The 23,055-nt window shown below is 34.8% G+C and overlaps 1 protein-coding gene across 1 annotated transcript in view; it reads right to left on the bottom strand.

Annotated features, from left to right (window-relative positions):
• Positions 1–21,268, bottom strand: part of LOC133547746 (gastrula zinc finger protein XlCGF57.1-like) — a 34,814-nt gene extending 13,546 nt beyond the window's left edge. The window contains exon 1 of the mRNA XM_061893296.1: positions 21,111–21,268. The gene's annotated coding sequence lies outside the window, so the exon portion shown is untranslated. The remainder of the gene's footprint in view (positions 1–21,110) is intronic.
• Positions 21,269–23,055: the final 1,787 nt, after the last annotated feature.

The raw sequence follows: 23,055 nt of genomic DNA, 5'->3' as shown, positions 1-23,055 counted from the left end.
GGCCGCCTGCAGTCCAGACTTGTCTCCCATGGAAAATATGTGACGCATTATGAAGCCTAAAATACAACAGCAGAGACCCCGGACTGTTGAAGAACTGAAGCTGTACATAAAACTAGAATGGGAAAGAATTACACTTTCAAAGCTTCAACAATTAGTTTCCTCAGTTCCCAAACGTTTATTGAGTGTTGTTAAAAGAAAAGGTGATGTAACACAGTGGTGAACATGCCCTTTCCCAACTACTTTGGCACGTGTTGCAGCCATGAAATTCTAAGTTAATTATTATTTGCAAAAAAAGAAAAAAGTTTATGAGTTTGAACATCAAATATGTTGTCTTTGTAGTGCATTCAACTGAATATGGGTTGGAAATGATTTGCAAGTCATTGTATTCTGTTTATATTCACATCTAACACAATTTCCCAACTAATATGGAAACAGGGTTTGTAGATTTAAGATTTAGGTTTAGATTTAACATTTAGATTTAGATTTAACATTCAGGTTAAGATTTAAGATTTAGGTTTGGATTTAACATCCATCCATCCATTTTCTATAGCGTATTCTCTTAACATATAGATTAATATTTGAGATTTAAATTGTGATTAAGATTTAGATTGAACATTTAGATATAATATTTAGAGTCTACATTTAAATGTGATTAAATAAGCTGAATGTGAGAAATATATCTGCTACAAAAGTTAGACTGAACTTTAACATTCGGCACCCCATAATTGCTTTTACTAAACTTTTTTCTAAACTTCTAAAGTGATATTTCTCTAAGTTAGGGCAGCTCAGAAAGAGTGATTGGAATGTAAAGTTAAGCCCAAAATGACTGCTCATTTGTTTTGATAGACTTACAATTCCACAGAAAGTAAGTCAGGACAAAGCATTGCTTTTAATGTCATCCAGTATTAGTTTTGACAGTGTGAGTACATGAATATATGTGACATACTCCGCTGCAGTAGGTGGCAGTATTATATATATTATTATCATCAGTATTAGTTTTGACAGTGTGAGTACATGAATATATGTGACATACTCCACTGCAGTAGGTGGCAGTATTATATATATTATTATCATCCAGTATTAGTTTTGACAGTGTAAGTACATGAATATATGTGACATACTCCGCTGCAGTAGGTGGCAGTATTATATATATTATTATCATCCAGTATTAGTTTTGACAGTGTAAGTACATGAATATATGTGACATACTCCGCTGCAGTAGGTGGCAGTATTATATATATTATTATCATCCAGTATTAGTTTTGACAGTGTGAGTACATGAATATATGTGACATACTCCGCTGCAGTAGGTGGCAGTATTATATATATTATTATCATCCAGTAATAGTTTTGACAGTGTGAGTACATGAATATATGTGACATACTCCGCTGCAGTAGGTGGCAGTATTATATATATTATTATCATCCAGTATTAGTTTTGACAGTGTAAGTACATGAATATATGTGACATACTCCGCTGCAGTAGGTGGCAGTATTATATATATTATTATCATCCAGTATTAGTTTTGACAGTGTGAGTACATGAATATATGTGACATACTCCGCTGCAGTAGGTGGCAGTATTATATATATTATTATCATCCAGTATTAGTTTTGACAGTGTAAGTACATGAATATATGTGACATACTCCGCTGCAGTAGGTGGCAGTATTATATATATTATTATCATCCAGTATTAGTTTTGACAGTGTGAGTACATGAATATATGTGACATACTCCGCTGCAGTAGGTGGCAGTATTATATATATTATTATCATCCAGTATTAGTTTTGACAGTGTGAGTACATGAATATATGTGACATACTCCGCTGCAGTAGGTGGCAGTATTATATATATTATTATCATCCAGTATTAGTTTTGACAGTGTGAGTACATGAATATATGTGACATACTCCGCTGCAGTAGGTGGCAGTATTATATATATTATTATCATCCAGTATTAGTTTTGACAGTGTGAGTACATGAATATATGTGACATACTCCGCTGCAGTAGGTGCAGTATTATATATATTATTATCATCCAGTATTAGTTTTGACAGTGTAAGTACATGAATATATGTGACATACTCCGCTGCAGTAGGTGGCAGTATTATATATATTATTATCATCCAGTATTAGTTTGACAGTGTGAGTACATGAATATATGTGACATACTCCACTGCAGTAGGTGGCAGTATTATATATATTATTATCATCCAGTATTAGTTTTGACAGTGTGAGTACATGAATATATGTGACATACTCCGCTGCAGTAGGTGGCAGTATTATATATATTATTATCATCCAGTAGTAGTTTTGACAGTGTGAGTACATGAATATATGTGACATACTCCGCTGCAGTAGGTGGCAGTATTATATATATTATTATCATCCAGTATTAGTTTTGACAGTGTAAGTACATGAATATATGTGACATACTCCGCTGCAGTAGGTGGCAGTATTATATATATTATTATCATCCAGTATTAGTTTTGACAGTGTGAGTACATGAATATATGTGACATACTCCGCTGCAGTAGCTGGCAGTATTATATATATTATTATCATCCAGTATTAGTTTTGACAGTGTAAGTACATGAATATATGTGACATACTCCGCTGCAGTAGGTGGCAGTATTATATATATTATTATCATCCAGTATTAGTTTTGACAGTGTAAGTACATGAATATATGTGACATACTCCGCTGCAGTAGGTGGCAGTATTATATATATTATTATCATCCAGTATTAGTTTTGACAGTGTAAGTACATGAATATATGTGACATACTCCACTGCAGTAGGTGGCAGTATTATATATATTATTATCATCCAGTATTAGTTTTGACAGTGTGAGTACATGAATATATGTGACATACTCCACTGCAGTAGGTGGCAGTATTATATATATTATTATCATCCAGGATTAGTTTTGACAGTGTGAGTACATGAATATATGTGACATACTCCGCTGCAGTAGGTGGCAGTATTATTTATATTATTATCATCCAGTATTAGTTTTGACAGTGTAAGTACATGAATATATGTGACATACTCCGCTGCAGTAGGTGGCAGTATTATATATATTATTATCATCCAGTATTAGTTTTGACAGTGTAAGTACATGAATATATGTGACATACTCCGCTGCAGTAGGTGGCAGTATTATATATATTATTATCATCCAGTATTAGTTTTGACAGTGTAAGTACATGAATATATGTGACATACTCCGCTGCAGTAGGTGGCAGTATTATATAAATTATTATCATCCAGTATTAGTTTTGACAGTGTAAGTACATGAATATATGTGACATACTCCGCTGCAGTAGGTGGCAGTATTATATAAATTATTATCATCCAGTATTAGTTTTGACAGTGTAAGTACATGAATATATGTGACATACTCCGCTGCAGTAGGTGGCAGTATTATATATATTATTATCATCCAGTATTAGTTTTGACAGTGTGAGTACATGAATATATGTGACATACTCCGCTGCAGTAGGTGGCAGTATTATATATATTATTATCATCCAGTATTAGTTTTGACAGTGTAAGTACATGAATATATGTGACATACTCCGCTGCAGTAGCTGGCAGTATTATATATATTATTATCATTTAGTATTAGTTTTGACAGTGTGAGTACATGAATATATGTGACATACTCCGCTGCAGTAGGTGGCAGTATTATATATATTATTATCATCCAGTCTTAATTTTGACAGCGTAAGTACATGAATATATGTGACATACTCCGCTGCAGTAGGTGGCAGTATTATATGTATTATTATCATCCAGTATTAGTTTTGACAGCGTAAGTACATGAATATATGTGACATACTCCGCTGCAGTAGGTGGCAGTATTATATGTATTATTATCATCCAGTATTAGTTTTGACAGCGTAAGTACATGAATATATGTGACATACTCCGCTGCAGTAGGTGGCAGTATTATATATATTATTATCATCCAGTATTAGTTTTGACAGTGTAAGTACATGAATATATGTGACATACTCCGCTGCAGTAGGTGGCAGTATTATATGTATTATTATCATCCAGTATTAGTTTTGACAGTGTAAGTACATGAATATATGTGACATACTCCGCTGCAGTAGGTGGCAGTATTATATATATTATTATCATCCAGTATTAGTTTTGACAGTGTAAGTACATGAATATATGTGACATACTCCGCTGCAGTAGCTGGCAGTATTATATATATAATTATCATCCAGTATTAGTTTTGACAGTGTGAGTACATGAATATATGTGACATACTCCGCTGCAGTAGGTGGCAGTATTATATATATTATTATCATCCAGTATTAGTTTTGACAGTGTGAGTACATGAATATATGTGACATACTCCGCTGCAGTAGGTGGCAGTATTATATATATTATTATCATCCAGTATTAGTTTTGACAGTGTAAGTACATGACTATATGTGACATACTCCGCTGCAGTAGGTGGCAGTATTATATATATTATTATCATCCAGTATTAGTTTTGACAGTGTAAGTACATGAATATATGTGACATACTCCGCTGCAGTAGGTGGCAGTATTATATATATTATTATCATCCAGTATTAGTTTTGACAGTGTAAGTACATGAATATATGTGACATACTCCGCTGCAGTAGGTGGCAGTATTATATATATTATTATCATCCAGTATTAGTTTTGACAGTGTAGTACATGAATATATGTGACATACTCCGCTGCAGTAGGTGGCAGTATTATATATATTATTATCATCCAGTATTAGTTTTGACAGTGTAAGTACATGACTATATGTGACATACTCCGCTGCAGTAGGTGGCAGTATTATATATATTATTATCATCCAGTATTAGTTTTGACAGTGTAAGTACATGAATATATGTGACATACTCCGCTGCAGTAGGTGGCAGTATTATATATATTATTATCATCCAGTATTAGTTTTGACAGTGTAAGTACATGAATATATGTGACATACTCCGCTGCAGTAGGTGGCAGTATTATATATATTATTATCATCCAGTATTAGTTTTGACAGTGTAAGTACATGAATATATGTGACATACTCCGCTGCAGTAGGTGGCAGTATTATATATATTATTATCATCCAGTATTAGTTTGACAGTGTAAGTACATGAATATATGTGACATACTCCGCTGCAGTAGGTGGCAGTATTATATATATTATTATCATCCAGTATTAGTTTTGACAGTGTAAGTACATGAATATATGTGACATACTCCGCTGCAGTAGGTGGCAGTATTATATATATTATTATCATCCAGTATTAGTTTTGACAGTGTAAGTACATGAATATATGTGACATACTCCGCTGCAGTAGGTGGCAGTATTATATATATTATTATCATCCAGTATTAGTTTTGACAGTGTAAGTACATGAATATATGTGACATACTCCGCTGCAGTAGGTGGCAGTATTATATATATTATTATCATCCAGTATTAGTTTTGACAGTGTAAGTACATGAATATATGTGACATACTCCGCTGCAGTAGGTGGCAGTATTATATATATTATTATCATCCAGTATTAGTTTTGACAGTGTGAGTACATGAATATATGTGACATACTCCGCTGCAGTAGGTGGCAGTATTATATATATTATTATCATCCAGTATAAGTTTTGACAGTGTGAGTACATGAATATATGTGACATACTCCGCTGCAGTAGGTGGCAGTATTATATATATTATTATCATCCAGTAGTAGTTTTGACAGTGTGAGTACATGAATATATGTGACATACTCCGCTGCAGTAGGTGGCAGTATTATATATATTATTATCATCCAGTATTAGTTTTGACAGTGTAGTACATGAATATATGTGACATACTCCGCTGCAGTAGGTGGCAGTATTATATATATTATTATCATCCAGTATTAGTTTTGACAGTGTAAGTACATGAATATATGTGACATACTCCGCTGCAGTAGCTGGCAGTATTATATATATAATTATCATCCAGTATTAGTTTTGACAGTGTAGTACATGAATATATGTGACATACTCCGCTGCAGTAGGTGGCAGTATTATATATATTATTATCATCCAGTATTAGTTTTGACAGTGTGAGTACATGAATATATGTGACATACTCCGCTGCAGTAGGTGGCAGTATTATATATATTATTATCATCCAGTATTAGTTTTGACAGTGTAAGTACATGAATATATGTGACATACTCCGCTGCAGTAGCTGGCAGTATTATATATATTATTATCATTTAGTATTAGTTTTGACAGTGTGAGTACATGAATATATGTGACATACTCCGCTGCAGTAGGTGGCAGTATTATATATATTATTATCATCCAGTATTAGTTTTGACAGTGTAAGTACATGAATATATGTGACATACTCCGCTGCAGTAGGTGGCAGTATTATATATATTATTATCATCCAGTATTAGTTTTGACAGCGTGAGTACATGAATATATGTGACATACTCCGCTGCAGTAGGTGGCAGTATTATATATATTATTATCATCCAGTCTTAATTTTGACAGCGTAAGTACATGAATATATGTGACATACTCCGCTGCAGTAGGTGGCAGTATTATATGTATTATTATCATCCAGTATTAGTTTTGACAGCGTAAGTACATGAATATATGTGACATACTCCGCTGCAGTAGGTGGCAGTATTATATATATTATTATCATCCAGTATTAGTTTTGACAGTGTAAGTACATGAATATATGTGACATACTCCGCTGCAGTAGGTGGCAGTATTATATGTATTATTATCATCCAGTATTAGTTTTGACAGTGTAAGTACATGAATATATGTGACATACTCCGCTGCAGTAGGTGGCAGTATTATATATATTATTATCATCCAGTATTAGTTTTGACAGTGTAAGTACATGAATATATGTGACATACTCCGCTGCAGTAGCTGGCAGTATTATATATATAATTATCATCCAGTATTAGTTTTGACAGTGTAAGTACATGAATATATGTGACATACTCCGCTGCAGTAGCTGGCAGTATTATATATATTATTATCATTAGTATTAGTTTTGACAGTGTGAGTACATGAATATATGTGACATACTCCGCTGCAGTAGGTGGCAGTATTATATATATTATTATCATCCAGTATTAGTTTTGACAGTGTAAGTACATGAATATATGTGACATACTCCGCTGCAGTAGGTGGCAGTATTATATATATTATTATCATCCAGTATTAGTTTTGACAGCGTGAGTACATGAATATATGTGACATACTCCGCTGCAGTAGGTGGCAGTATTATATATATTATTATCATCCAGTATTAGTTTTGACAGTGTAAGTACATGAATATATGTGACATACTCCGCTGCAGTAGGTGGCAGTATTATATATATTATTATCATCCAGTATTAGTTTTGACAGTGTAAGTACATGAATATATGTGACATACTCCGCTGCAGTAGGTGGCAGTATTATATATATTATTATCATCCAGTATTAGTTTTGACAGTGTAAGTACATGAATATATGTGACATACTCCGCTGCAGTAGGTGGCAGTATTATATATATTATTATCATCCAGTATTAGTTTTGACAGTGTAAGTACATGAATATATGTGACATACTCCGCTGCAGTAGGTGGCAGTATTATATGTATTATTATCATCCAGTATTAGTTTTGACAGTGTAAGTACATGAATATATGTGACATACTCCGCTGCAGTAGGTGGCAGTATTATATATATTATTATCATCCAGTATTAGTTTTGACAGTGTAAGTACATGAATATATGTGACATACTCCGCTGCAGTAGCTGGCAGTATTATATATATAATTATCATCCAGTATTAGTTTTGACAGTGTGAGTACATGAATATATGTGACATACTCCGCTGCAGTAGGTGGCAGTATTATATATATTATTATCATCCAGTATTAGTTTTGACAGTGTGAGTACATGAATATATGTGACATACTCCGCTGCAGTAGGTGGCAGTATTATATATATTATTATCATCCAGTATTAGTTTTGACAGTGTAAGTACATGAATATATGTGACATACTCCGCTGCAGTAGGTGGCAGTATTATATATATTATTATCATCCAGTATTAGTTTTGACAGTGTAAGTACATGAATATATGTGACATACTCCGCTGCAGTAGCTGGCAGTATTATATATATTATTATCATCCAGTATTAGTTTTGACAGTGTAAGTACATGAATATATGTGACATACTCCGCTGCAGTAGGTGGCAGTATTATATAAATTATTATCATCCAGTATTAGTTTTGACAGTGTAAGTACATGAATATATGTGACATACTCCGCTGCAGTAGGTGGCAGTATTATATATATTATTATCATCCAGTATTAGTTTTGACAGTGTGAGTACATGAATATATGTGACATACTCCGCTGCAGTAGGTGGCAGTATTATATATATTATTATCATCCAGGATTAGTTTTGACAGTGTGAGTACATGAATATATGTGACATACTCCGCTGCAGTAGGTGGCAGTATTATATATATTATTATCATCCAGTATTAGTTTTGACAGTGTGAGTACATGAATATATGTGACATACTCCGCTGCAGTAGCTGGCAGTATTATATATATTATTATCATTAGTATTAGTTTTGACAGTGTAAGTACATGAATATATGTGACATACTCCGCTGCAGTAGGTGGCAGTATTATATATATTATTATCATCCAGTATTAGTTTTGACAGTGTAAGTACATGAATATATGTGACATACTCCGCTGCAGTAGGTGGCAGTATTATATATATTATTATCATCCAGTATTAGTTTTGACAGTGTAAGTACATGAATATATGTGACATACTCCGCTGCAGTAGGTGGCAGTATTATATAAATTATTATCATCCAGTAGTAGTTTTTGACAGTGTAAGTACATGAATATATGTGACATACTCCGCTGCAGTAGGTGGCAGTATTATATAAATTATTATCATCCAGTATTAGTTTTGACAGTGTAAGTACATGAATATATGTGACATACTCCGCTGCAGTAGGTGGCAGTATTATATAAATTATTATCATCCAGTATTAGTTTTGACAGTGTAAGTACATGAATATATGTGACATACTCCGCTGCAGTAGGTGGCAGTATTATATATATTATTATCATCCAGTATTAGTTTTGACAGTGTAAGTACATGAATATATGTGACATACTCCGCTGCAGTAGGTGGCAGTATTATATATATTATTATCATTTAGTATTAGTTTTGACAGTGTGAGTACATGAATATATGTGACATACTCCACTGCAGTAGGTGGCAGTATTATATATATTATGATCATCCAGTAGTAGTTTTGACAGTGTGAGTACATGAATATATGTGACATACTCCGCTGCAGTAGGTGGCAGTATTATATATATTATTATCATCAGTATAGTTTTGACAGTGTAAGTACATGAATATATGTGACATACTCCGCTGCAGTAGGTGGCAGTATTATATAAATTATTATCATCCAGTATTAGTTTTGACAGTGTAAGTACATGAATATATGTGACATACTCCGCTGCAGTAGGTGGCAGTATTATATATATTATTATCATCCAGTATTAGTTTTGACAGTGTGAGTACATGAATATATGTGACATACTCCGCTGCAGTAGGTGGCAGTATTATATATATTATTATCATCCAGTATAAGTTTTGACAGTGTGAGTACATGAATATATGTGACATACTCCGCTGCAGTAGTGGCAGTATTATATATATTATTATCATCCAGTATTAGTTTTGACAGTGTAAGTACATGAATATATGTGACATACTCCGCTGCAGTAGGTGGCAGTATTATATATATTATTATCATCCAGTATTAGTTTTGACAGTGTGAGTACATGAATATATGTGACATACTCCGCTGCAGTAGGTGGCAGTATTATATATATATTATCATCCAGTATTAGTTTTGACAGTGTGAGTACATGAATATATGTGACATACTCCGCTGCAGTAGGTGGCAGTATTATATATATTATTATCATCCAGTATTAGTTTTGACAGTGTAAGTACATGAATATATGTGACATACTCCGCTGCAGTAGGTGGCAGTATTATATATATTATTATCATCCAGTATTAGTTTTGACAGTGTGAGTACATGAATATATGTGACATACTCCGCTGCAGTAGCTGGCAGTATTATATATATTATTATCATCCAGTATTAGTTTTGACAGTGTAAGTACATGAATATATGTGACATACTCGCTGCAGTAGGTGGCAGTATTATATATATTATTATCATCCAGTATTAGTTTTGACAGTGTAAGTACATGAATATATGTGACATACTCCGCTGCAGTAGGTGGCAGTATTATATATATTATTATCATCCAGTATTAGTTTTGACAGTGTAAGTACATGAATATATGTGACATACTCCACTGCAGTAGGTGGCAGTATTATATATATTATTATCATCCAGTATTAGTTTTGACAGTGTGAGTACATGAATAAATGTGACATACTCCACTGCAGTAGGTGGCAGTATTATATATATTATTATCATCCAGTATTAGTTTTGACAGTGTGAGTACATGAATATATGTGACATACTCCGCTGCAGTAGGTGGCAGTATTATTTATATTATTATCATCCAGTATTAGTTTTGACAGTGTAGTACATGAATATATGTGACATACTCCGCTGCAGTAGGTGGCAGTATTATATATATTATTATCATCCAGTATTAGTTTTGACAGTGTAAGTACATGAATATATGTGACATACTCCGCTGCAGTAGGTGGCAGTATTATATATATTATTATCATCAGTATTAGTTTTGACAGTGTAAGTACATGAATATATGTGACATACTCCGCTGCAGTAGGTGGCAGTATTATATATATTATTATCATCCAGTATTAGTTTTGACAGTGTAAGTACATGAATATATGTGACATACTCCGCTGCAGTAGGTGGCAGTATTATATATATTATTATCATCCAGTATTAGTTTTGACAGTGTGAGTACATGAATATATGTGACATACTCCGCTGCAGTAGGTGGCAGTATTATATATATTATTATCATCCAGTATTAGTTTTGACAGTGTAAGTACATGAATATATGTGACATACTCCGCTGCAGTAGCTGGCAGTATTATATATATTATTATCATTTAGTATTAGTTTTGACAGTGTGAGTACATGAATATATGTGACATACTCCGCTGCAGTAGGTGGCAGTATTATATATATTATTATCATCCAGTATTAGTTTTGACAGTGTAAGTACATGAATATATGTGACATACTCCGCTGCAGTAGGTGGCAGTATTATATATATTATTATCATCCAGTATTAGTTTTGACAGCTGTGAGTACATGAATATATGTGACATACTCCGCTGCAGTAGGTGGCAGTATTATATATATTATTATCATCCAGTCTTAATTTTGACAGCGTAAGTACATGAATATATGTGACATACTCCGCTGCAGTAGGTGGCAGTATTATATGTATTATTATCATCCAGTATTAGTTTTGACAGCGTAAGTACATGAATATATGTGACATACTCCGCTGCAGTAGGTGGCAGTATTATATATATTATTATCATCCAGTATTAGTTTTGACAGTGTAAGTACATGAATATATGTGACATACTCCGCTGCAGTAGGTGGCAGTATTATATATATTATTATCATCAGTATTAGTTTTGACAGTGTAAGTACATGAATATATGTGACATACTCCGCTGCAGTAGGTGGCAGTATTATATATATTATTATCATCCAGTATTAGTTTTGACAGTGTAAGTACATGAATATATGTGACATACTCCGCTGCAGTAGGTGGCAGTATTATATATATAATTATCATCCAGTATTAGTTTTGACAGTGTGAGTACATGAATATATGTGACATACTCCGCTGCAGTAGGTGGCAGTATTATATATATTATTATCATCCAGTATTAGTTTTGACAGTGTGAAGTACATGAATATATGTGACATACTCCGCTGCAGTAGGTGGCAGTATTATATATATTATTATCATCCAGTATTAGTTTTGACAGTGTAAGTACATGAATATATGTGACATACTCCGCTGCAGTAGGTGGCAGTATTATATATATTATTATCATCCAGTATTAGTTTTGACAGTGTAAGTACATGAATATATGTGACATACTCCGCTGCAGTAGGTGGCAGTATTATATATATTATTATCATCCAGTATTAGTTTTGACAGTGTAAGTACATGAATATATGTGACATACTCCGCTGCAGTAGGTGGCAGTATTATATATATTATTATCATCCAGTATTAGTTTTGACAGTGTAAGTACATGAATATATGTGACATACTCCGCTGCAGTAGGTGGCAGTATTATATATATTATTATCATCCAGTATTAGTTTTGACAGTGTAAGTACATGAATATATGTGACATACTCCGCTGCAGTAGGTGGCAGTATTATATATATTATTATCATCCAGTATTAGTTTTGACAGTGTAAGTACATGAATATATGTGACATACTCCGCTGCAGTAGGTGGCAGTATTATATATATTATTATCATCCAGTATTAGTTTTGACAGTGTAAGTACATGAATATATGTGACATACTCCGACTGCAGTAGGTGGCAGTATTATATATATTATTATCATCCAGTATTAGTTTTGACAGTGTAAGTACATGAATATATGTGACATACTCCGCTGCAGTAGGTGGCAGTATTATATATATTATTATCATCCAGTATTAGTTTTGACAGTGTAAGTACATGAATATATGTGACATACTCCGCTGCAGTAGGTGGCAGTATTATATATATTATTATCATCCAGTATTAGTTTTGACAGTGTAGTACATGAATATATGTGACATACTCCGCTGCAGTAGGTGGCAGTATTATATATATTATTATCATCCAGTATAAGTTTTGACAGTGTGAGTACATGAATATATGTGACATACTCCGCTGCAGTAGGTGGCAGTATTATATATATTATTATCATCCAGTATTAGTTTTGACAGTGTAAGTACATGAATATATGTGACATACTCCGCTGCAGTAGGTGGCAGTATTATATATATTATTATCATCCAGTATTAGTTTTGACAGTGTAAGTACATGAATATATGTGACATACTCCGCTGCAGTAGGTGGCAGTATTATATATATTATTATCATCCAGTATTAGTTTTGACAGTGTAAGTACATGAATATATGTGACATACTCCGCTGCAGTAGGTGGCAGTATTATATATATTATTATCATCCAGTATTAGTTTTGACAGTGTAAGTACATGAATATATGTGACATACTCCGCTGCAGTAGGTGGCAGTATTATATATATTATTATCATCCAGTATTAGTTTTGACAGTGTAAGTACATGAATATATGTGACATACTCCGCTGCAGTAGGTGGCAGTATTATATATATTATTATCATCCAGTATTAGTTTTGACAGTGTAAGTACATGAATATATGTGACATACTCCGCTGCAGTAGGTGGCAGTATTATATATATTATTATCATCCAGTATTAGTTTTGACAGTGTGAGTACATGAATATATGTGACATACTCCGCTGCAGTAGGTGGCAGTATTATATATATTATTATCATCCAGTATTAGTTTTGACAGTGTAAGTACATGAATATATGTGACATACTCCGCTGCAGTAGGTGGCAGTATTATATATATTATTATCATCAGTATTAGTTTTGACAGTGTAAGTACATGAATATATGTGACATACTCCGCTGCAGTAGGTGGCAGTATTATATATATTATTATCATCCAGTATTAGTTTTGACAGTGTAAGTACATGAATATATGTGACATACTCCGCTGCAGTAGGTGGCAGTATTATATATATTATTATCATCCAGTATTAGTTTTGACAGTGTAAGTACATGAATATATGTGACATACTCCGCTGCAGTAGGTGGCAGTATTATATATATTATTATCATCCAGTATTAGTTTTGACAGTGTAAGTACATGAATATATGTGACATACTCCGCTGCAGTAGGTGGCAGTATTATATATATTATTATCATCCAGTATTAGTTTTGACAGTGTGAGTACATGAATATATGTGACATACTCCGCTGCAGTAGGTGGCAGTATTATATATATTATTATCATCCAGTATTAGTTTTGACAGTGTAAGTACATGAATATATGTGACATACTCCGCTGCAGTAGGTGGCAGTATTATATATATTATTATCATCCAGTATTAGTTTTGACAGTGTAAGTACATGAATATATGTGACATACTCCGCTGCAGTAGGTGGCAGTATTATATATATTATTATCATCCAGTATTAGTTTTGACAGTGTAAGTACATGAATATATGTGACATACTCCGCTGCAGTAGGTGGCAGTATTATATATATTATTATCATCCAGTATTAGTTTTGACAGTGTAAGTACATGAATATATGTGACATACTCCGCTGCAGTAGGTGGCAGTATTATATATATTATTATCATCCAGTATTAGTTTTGACAGTGTAAGTACATGAATATATGTGACATACTCCGCTGCAGTAGGTGGCAGTATTATATATATTATTATCATCCAGTATTAGTTTTGACAGTGTGAGTACATGAATATATGTGACATACTCCGCTGCAGTAGGTGGCAGTATTATATATATTATTATCATCCAGTATTAGTTTTGACAGTGTAAGTACATGAATATATGTGACATACTCCGCTGCAGTAGGTGGCAGTATTATATATATTATTATCATCCAGTATTAGTTTTGACAGTGTAAGTACATGAATATATGTGACATACTCCGCTGCAGTAGCTGGCAGTATTATATATATTATTATCATCCAGTATTAGTTTTGACAGTGTAAGTACATGAATATATGTGACATACTCCGCTGCAGTAGGCTGGCAGTATTATATATATTATTATCATCCAGTATTAGTTTTGACAGTGTAAGTACATGAATATATGTGACATACTCCGCTGCAGTAGGTGGCAGTATTATATATATTATTATCATCCAGTATTAGTTTTGACAGTGTAAGTACATGAATATATGTGACATACTCCGCTGCAGTAGGTGGCAGTATTATATATATTATTATCATCCAGTATTAGTTTTGACAGCTGTGAGTACATGAATATATGTGACATACTCCGCTGCAGTAGGTGGCAGTATTATATATATTATTATCATCCAGTATTAGTTTTGACAGCGTAAGTACATGAATATATGTGACATACTCCGCTGCAGTAGGTGGCAGTATTATATATATTATTATCATCCAGTATTAGTTTTGACAGTGTAAGTACATGAATATATGTGACATACTCCGCTGCAGTAGGTGGCAGTATTATATATATTATTATCATCCAGTATTAGTTTTGACAGTGTAAGTACATGAATATATGTGACATACTCCGCTGCAGTAGGTGCAGTATTATATATATTATTATCATCCAGTATTAGTTTTGACAGTGTAAGTACATGAATATATGTGACATACTCCGCTGCAGTAGGTGGCAGTATTATATATATTATTATCATCCAGTATTAGTTTTGACAGTGTAAGTACATGAATATATGTGACATACTCCGCTGCAGTAGGTGGCAGTATTATATATATTATTATCATCCAGTATTAGTTTTGACAGTGTAAGTACATGAATATATGTGACATACTCCGCTGCAGTAGGTGGCAGTATTATATATTATTATTATCATCCAGTATTAGTTTTGACAGTGTAAGTACATGAATATATGTGACATACTCCGCTGCAGTAGGTGGCAGTATTATATATATTATTATCATCCAGTATTAGTTTTGACAGTGTGAGTACATGAATATATGTGACATACTCCGCTGCAGTAGGTGGCAGTATTATATTATTATTATCATCCAGTATTAGTTTTGACAGTGTAAGTACATGAATATATGTGACATACTCCGCTGCAGTAGGTGGCAGTATTATATATATTATTATCATCCAGTATTAGTTTTGACAGTGTAAGTACATGAATATATGTGACATACTCCGCTGCAGTAGCTGGCAGTATTATATATATAATTATCATCCAGTATTAGTTTTGACAGTGTGAGTACATGAATATATGTGACATACTCCGCTGCAGTAGGTGGCAGTATTATATATATTATTATCATCCAGTATTAGTTTTGACAGTGTAAGTACATGAATATATGTGACATACTCCGCTGCAGTAGGTGGCAGTATTATATATATTATTATCATCCAGTATTAGTTTTGACAGTGTAAGTACATGAATATATGTGACATACTCCGCTGCAGTAGGTGGCAGTATTATATATATTATTATCATCCAGTATTAGTTTTGACAGTGTAAGTACATGAATATATGTGACATACTCCGCTGCAGTAGCTGGCAGTATTATATATATTATTATCATCCAGTATTAGTTTTGACAGTGTAAGTACATGAATATATGTGACATACTCCGCTGCAGTAGTGGCAGTATTATATATATTATTATCATCCAGTATTAGTTTTGACAGTGTAAGTACATGAATATATGTGACATACTCCGCTGCAGTAGGTGGCAGTATTATATATATTATTATCATCCAGTATTAGTTTTGACAGTGTAAGTACATGAATATATGTGACATACTCCGCTGCAGTAGGTGGCAGTATTATATATATTATTATCATCCAGTATTAGTTTTGACAGTGTGAGTACATGAATATATGTGACATACTCCGCTGCAGTAGGTGGCAGTATTATATATATTATTATCATCCAGTATTAGTTTTGACAGTGTGAGTACATGAATATATGTGACATACTCCGCTGCAGTAGCTGGCAGTATTATATATATTATTATCATCAGTATTAGTTTTGACAGTGTAAGTACATGAATATATGTGACATACTCCGCTGCAGTAGGTGGCAGTATTATATATATTATTATCATCCAGTATTAGTTTTGACAGTGTAAGTACATGAATATATGTGACATACTCCGCTGCAGTAGGTGGCAGTATTATATAAATTATTATCATCCAGTATTAGTTTTGACAGTGTAAGTACATGAATATATGTGACATACTCCGCTGCAGTAGGTGGCAGTATTATATAAATTATTATCATCCAGTATTAGTTTTGACAGTGTAAGTACATGAATATATGTGACATACTCCGCTGCAGTAGCTGGCAGTATTATATATATTATTATCATTTAGTATTAGTTTTGACAGTGTAAGTACATGAATATATGTGACATACTCCGCTGCAGTAGGTGGCAGTATTATATATATTATTATCATCCAGTATTAGTTTTGACAGTGTAAGTACATGAATATATGTGACATACTCCGCTGCAGTAGGTGGCAGTATTATATAAATTATTATCATCCAGTATTAGTTTTGACAGTGTAAGTACATGAATATATGTGACATACTCCGCTGCAGTAGGTGGCAGTATTATATATATTATTATCATCCAGTATTAGTTTTGACAGTGTAAGTACATGAATATATGTGACATACTCCGCTGCAGTAGGTGGCAGTATTATATATATTATTATCATCCAGTATTAGTTTTGACAGTGTAAGTACATGAATATATGTGACATACTCCGCTGCAGTAGGTGGCAGTATTATATATATTATTATCATCCAGTATTAGTTTTGACAGTGTAAGTACATGAATATATGTGACATACTCCGCTGCAGTAGGTGGCAGTATTATATATATTATTATCATCAGTATTAGTTTGACAGTGTGAGTACATGAATATATGTGACATACTCCGCTGCAGTAGGTGGCAGTATTATATATATTATTATCATCCAGTATTAGTTTTGACAGTGTGAGTACATGAATATATGTGACATACTCCGCTGCAGTAGGTGGCAGTATTATATATATTATTATCATCCAGTATTAGTTTTGACAGTGTAAGTACATGAATATATGTGACATACTCCGCTGCAGTAGGTGGCAGTATTATATATATTATTATCATCCAGTATTAGTTTTGACAGTGTAAGTACATGAATATATGTGACATACTCCGCTGCAGTAGGTGGCAGTATTATATATATTATTATCATCCAGTATTAGTTTTGACAGTGTGAGTACATGAATATATGTGACATACTCCGCTGCAGTAGGTGGCAGTATTATATATATTATTATCATCCAGTATAGTTTTGACAGTGTGAGTACATGAATATATGTGACATACTCCGCTGCAGTAGGTGGCAGTATTATATATATTATTATCATCCAGTATTAGTTTTGACAGTGTGAGTACATGAATATATGTGACATACTCCGCTGCAGTAGGTGGCAGTATTATATATATTATTATCATCCAGTATTAGTTTTGACAGTGTAAGTACATGAATATATGTGACATACTCCGCTGCAGTAGGTGGCAGTATTATATATATTATTATCATCCAGTATTAGTTTTGACAGTGTAAGTACATGAATATATGTGACATACTCCGCTGCAGTAGGTGGCAGTATTATATATATTATTATCATCCAGTATTAGTTTTGACAGTGTGAGTACATGAATATATGTGACATACTCCGCTGCAGTAGGTGGCAGTATTATATATATTATTATCATCCAGTATTAGTTTTGACAGTGTAAGTACATGAATATATGTGACATACTCCGCTGCAGTAGGTGGCAGTATTATATATATTATTATCATCCAGTATTAGTTTTGACAGTGTAGTACATGAATATATGTGACATACTCCGCTGCAGTAGGTGGCAGTATTATATATATTATTATCATCCAGTATTAGTTTTGACAGTGTAAGTACATGAATATATGTGACATACTCCGCTGCAGTAGGTGGCAGTATTATATATATTATTATCATCCAGTATTAGTTTTGACAGTGTAAGTACATGAATATATGTTGCTCAAAGCTTCTTTCATGTCAAAGAGCTGCTACTTCAAAGAGCAGCATCTTTTAAAGGCCGATCCTTCGCCAAGCACCCATCACTCCGTGTTGGGAGCCTCAAATGCTAACATCTCATCTCTTTTTGCACTCAAACTAATTACTTACTTTTAAAATCAGCTTTTTACATGTAAAACATGAGCCAAGAAATAAGGCAGGAAAAAATGTGCCAATTCCAAAAGGTGAGAAGGTTGATGGAGCAGCGACTCAAGGTTACTGTTGAAGAAATATTTGGAGTGTTGGAAAGAACCGTAGCAGAGTACCAGGAGGAACTTTCTAGGACAAAGGAGGAGAACAAACGTCTACAAGAACTACCGGACGCTGTTTTCAAACCTCAAGTTGTGCTACACAGAGCAGGTTTGTGGACATCTTTTCACCTTATGTCACGTAAAGTTAAAGTTATAGTTAAAGTAGCAATGATTGTCACACACACAACAGGTGTGGTGAAATGTGTCCTCTGCATTTGACCCATCCCCTTGTTCACCCCCTGGGAAGTGAGGGGAGCAGTGGGCAGCAGCGGTGCCACGCCCGGGAATCATTTATGGTGATTTAACCCCCAATTCCAACCCTTGATACTGAGTGCCAAGCAGGGAGGTAATGGCTCCCATTTTTATAGTCTTTGGTATGACTTGGCCGGGGTTTGAACTCGCAACCTACCCATCTCAGGGCGGACACTCTAACCACTCGGCCACTGAGTAGAATCAACAGCTTGTAGAATGCTCACTAAATTATTGGATGACACTCTTGATTTGAGAATTTTATTTGACATTGTCTTCATGATGATTATCCTGTAGAAACAAGATTGTTTCTTTTAGATTTGTTTGTGTTTTCTAACAGTGGGAAAAGTCCAGAACAATTGGGAGATGACACCTTTTTAAAATGAGTGATTCATCTATTTTCTATTTGACATAAACATCATTGTGTTGAAAGCCTCTGCATGAATTTAGATATAGAAACAAGTTGCAAGTTGCAAGATTAGAATGTATGAATGGCTTTGATGTTTATACCTGGAGCTTTGTTTTCAATGAAAAATGATATTTTGCTCAATAAAAATATTGTATTGGGGATAGGTTGATTGGCAACACTAAATGGTCCCTAGTGTGTGAATGTTGTCTGTCTATCTGTGTTGGCCACCTGTCCAGGGTGTACCCCGCCTTCCGCCCGATTGTAGCTGACATAGGCACCAGCGAACCCAAAGGGAATAAGTGGCAGAAAATGGATGGATGGATATTAACATGACATGAGGGAAGAAGTTTCTACTTGAAGTCAGTTACATACTACATGACTTCTTCACTACTCAGTGGCTTAGTGGTTAGAGTGTCTGCCCTGAGATCAATAGGTCGTGAGTTCAAACCCCGGCCGAGTCATACCAAGGACTATAAAAATGGAACCCATTACCTCCCTGCCAGGCTTGCAGCATCAAGAGTTGGAGTCGGGGGTTAAATCACGGGTACTTTAACTAGACATTTTTTTCCCGAGAAGTGAAAAAGGTGGTGGTCAACCAAGCCAAGATGGCTGTTGTGCAGCAACCTGTGAGCCAACTCTCTTTGAGGACACAAAGGGCCTAGATCAGGGCTGTCAAACATAGGTCCCACGGGCCGGATAAGGCCCTCCTGTTCTACAAGTCTGACATACCAATACGTGTTTTGATACCCTCTAATAAAATATTATGATTGACAGTATCGAAAGCAGCGCTAAGATCAACAAAAAAGTATATTTTTAAAAATATACTTCATCTCCAATGTCCATCATAACTATACATATAACTTCTTAGAAGTCCTTCTAGACAACCAATTAACATTAAATTAGAGCTACTTTGACTATAAACCAGTCCAAATGCCAAAAAAAGCAACACAAAGTCCACCCGTTAGAAAAGTTTCGCTACCAAAAAAAAACATCTTTAACTCTTTGTAGTAAAATATATAATTTCCAGTCCAAATGCCAAAAAAAAGCAACATAACGTGATTCAAAAGCTTTCTAGGAGCAATGCTATGCTACCTCACAAGACGTAACTACCTTACCTCATTTCTTGGCTTAACTTGCTTATGAACACATTGCTCTTGCACAAATGATAGTCAACAACCTCCGTTTATAAGAAAGATGTGCTTACCTTTTTGGTTTAAACAGCTTATTTTGGTGTTGAGTCAGCCGACATGTCCTGCACTGCAGAGGAACCTCCTTCAGTTTGGGGACCAGGTGTAGTCCATTGGTAATCAGGGGAGGGATATGAGCCCAACAGCGAGTGCAGTACCAGCTACAGCCCTATGAGGGGGCTGCTGTGCAAATGTCTCACACTCAAACTAAACAGTAAACATGGTTTATGGGGGGGAAAAAAGCTTAAAAATCACTTAGGCATCTTCAGAATGGATTTGACTATTATTTAAAGTGACTTTGTAAACCTAGGAGTCTTGTTCACGAGTGGGGGAAGAGTGGATCGTGAGATCGACAGGCGGATCGGTGCGGCGTCTTCAGTAATGCGGACGTTGTATCGATCCGTTGTGGTGAAGAAGGAGCTGAGCCGGAAGGCAAAGCTCTCAATTTACCGGTCGATCTACGTTCCCATCCTCACCTATGGTCATGAGCTTTGGGTCATGACCGAAAGGATAAGATCACGGGTACAAGCGGCCGAAATGAGTTTCCTCCGCCGGGTGGCGGGGCTCTCCCTTAGAGATAGGGTGAGAAGCTCTGCCATCCGGGAGGGACTCAAAGTAAAGCCGCTGCTCCTTCACATGGAGAGGAGCCAGATGAAGTGGTTCGGGCATCTGGTCAGGATGCCACCCGAACGCCTCCCTAGGGAGGTGTTTAGGGCACGTCCAGCTGGTAGGAGGCCACGGGGAAGACCCAGGACACGTTGGGAAGACTATGTCTCCCGGCTGGCCTGGGAACGCCTCGGGATCCCCCGGGAAGAGCTAGACGAAGTGGCTGGAGATAGGGAAGTCTGGGCTTCCCTGCTTAGGCTGCTGCCCCCGCGACCCGACCTCGGATAAGCGGAAGATGATGGATGGATGGATGGATGGACTTTGTAAACAGAACGACGTCCCCCATAAGTAAGCATTGTCAGAACACACACACACACACACACACACACACACACACACACACACACACACTCACACACACACACACACACACACACACACACATACACACACACACATACAAAGCACTGAGGATTTGAGGAAAAAAGTCACTTTTGAGTTGTCCACACCGGAGAATAACTAAAGATTGTTGAACAAAAAAAATATGGAACTGACAAACTTCTGCAACAAAAATCACAAAAACCAAGATTTGGAAAATGATATAGATCCAGATACAAATGTTTTCTCCCACATCAGTAATAATTGTTTTTATTATCCAGATAAAAAAATTAATTGCAACATTAAATGTAATAACAAATTGTCAATTATTCATTTTAATAGCAGAAGTTTGTATGCAAATTCTAACAACATGAAGCACTTTTTAGAACAATTCAACAAACCCTTCAAAGTGATCGCTGTCACAGAAACATGGATTGATGATAAAAAAAGGAATATATTTTTATCTGGAAGGATATGAACTAAACTACATCAACAGAAGCAACAAAAAAGGAGGAGGAGTAGTTGTGTATGTGATGAAGAACCTGAACCACAAAGTGGTAAAAAACATGTCATTTGCTGTAGATAATATCTTACCAAACCAGTGAAGTTGGCACGTTGTGTAAATGGTAAATAAAAAGAGAATACAATGATTTGCAAATCATTTTCAACTTATATTCAATTGAATAGACTGCAAATACAAGATATTTCATGTTCACACTGAGAAACTTTTTTTTTTAATTGCAAATAATCATTGACTTAGAATTTAATGGCAGCAACACATTGCAAAAAAGTTAGCACAGGGACATTTTTACCACTGTGTTACATGGCCTCTCCTTTTAATAACTCTCTGTAAACGTTTGGGAACTGATAAGACCAATGTTTGAAGCTTTTCAGGTGGAATTCTTTCCCATTCTTGCTTGATGTACAGCTTAAGGTGTTCAACAATCCGGGGTCTCTGTTGTGGAATTTTAGGCTTCA

This window comes from Nerophis ophidion, unplaced genomic scaffold (assembly GCF_033978795.1).
Source record: "Nerophis ophidion isolate RoL-2023_Sa unplaced genomic scaffold, RoL_Noph_v1.0 HiC_scaffold_171, whole genome shotgun sequence".
Lineage (NCBI taxonomy): Eukaryota > Metazoa > Chordata > Actinopteri > Syngnathiformes > Syngnathidae > Nerophis > Nerophis ophidion.
This window is presented reverse-complemented; position numbering and strand designations above follow the sequence as displayed.